We start from the raw sequence: 1,054 nt of genomic DNA, 5'->3' as shown, positions 1-1,054 counted from the left end.
GTGAAAAGCTCATGCATAAACTTCCCATCAGCCCTATGAGTTCCTGGGCAGGGCAGACGGGACCTGAGTGGGTCAGACCGGATCCCAGGGAGCCACTGGAGGTTCAGGTTTCACAGCACAGCACCCAGACTCCGTATTCTGTCACTCTCTGCCATTTCAACCAGGTTTTTTTGCTCCATTTCAGCCTCTGTGTCCTACCACCAGGAAACAGTGTTTTCCTGTGTGGGAGGCCAATAAATACCCCCCAGAAACACAGAACTACTGTGTTATTTCGATAGCACATACTCTAAAATTGGAACGATACAGAGAAGATTAGCATGGCCCCTGTGCAAGGATGACACGCAACACCGTGAAGCGTTCCACCTATATTATATTATTTTATATGCTTTATATGATTTTTAAAACATGTATTGTGGTACTTCCGGTGTTTGGGTGAAACAGCGCCGCTGTGGCCGCTGGTGGAACTGCAGTAGCAGAGAACAGCGCAGTGGGGGGCAAAGGGTACAGCTGTCCCCGGGCCCAAAGTCAGGGGGGGCCCAAGGCCAGGGTCATGCAAAGGTCTATGGTTGACCCTTATATGGGATCAAGAACAACAATTAACTTACTGACCTATATCACTGACAGTACAAGTTAAATATATTTACATGATAACCCTAACCACCACCACCATCCCTGACCACCACCGCCAACCTTAACCCTAACCACCAATCCTAACCACCACCATCAACCATAACCACCATCACCAACCCTAACCACCATCACAAATCCTAACCCTAACCACCACCACCATCAACCCTAACCACCACCACCAACCCTAACCACCATCACCAACCCTAACCACCAACCCTAACCACCACCAACCCTAGCCCTAACCACCATCACCAACCCTAACCAGCATCACCAACCCTAACCACCACCACCAACCCTAACCACCATCACTAACCATAACCACCATCACCAACCCTAACCACCAACCCTAACCCTAACCACCACCACCAACCCTAACCACCATCACCAACCCTAACCCTAACCACCAACCCTAACCACCATCATC

The 1,054-nt window shown here is 49.8% G+C and overlaps 1 non-coding gene across 1 annotated transcript; it reads left to right on the top strand.

The window, feature by feature from the left end:
- Positions 1 to 263: 263 nt before the first annotated feature.
- LOC141765456 (U6 spliceosomal RNA) lies at positions 264 to 369 on the top strand. The gene has a single exon (XR_012593505.1). It is a non-coding gene; the product is annotated as a U6 spliceosomal RNA (small nuclear RNA).
- Positions 370 to 1,054: the final 685 nt, after the last annotated feature.

The sequence above is a fragment of the Sebastes fasciatus genome, chromosome 3 (assembly GCF_043250625.1).
Source record: "Sebastes fasciatus isolate fSebFas1 chromosome 3, fSebFas1.pri, whole genome shotgun sequence".
NCBI classification, from domain to species: Eukaryota; Metazoa; Chordata; class Actinopteri; order Perciformes; family Sebastidae; genus Sebastes; species Sebastes fasciatus.
Note: the sequence above shows the minus strand (reverse complement) of the source record. Positions and strands in the feature narration are given on the sequence as shown.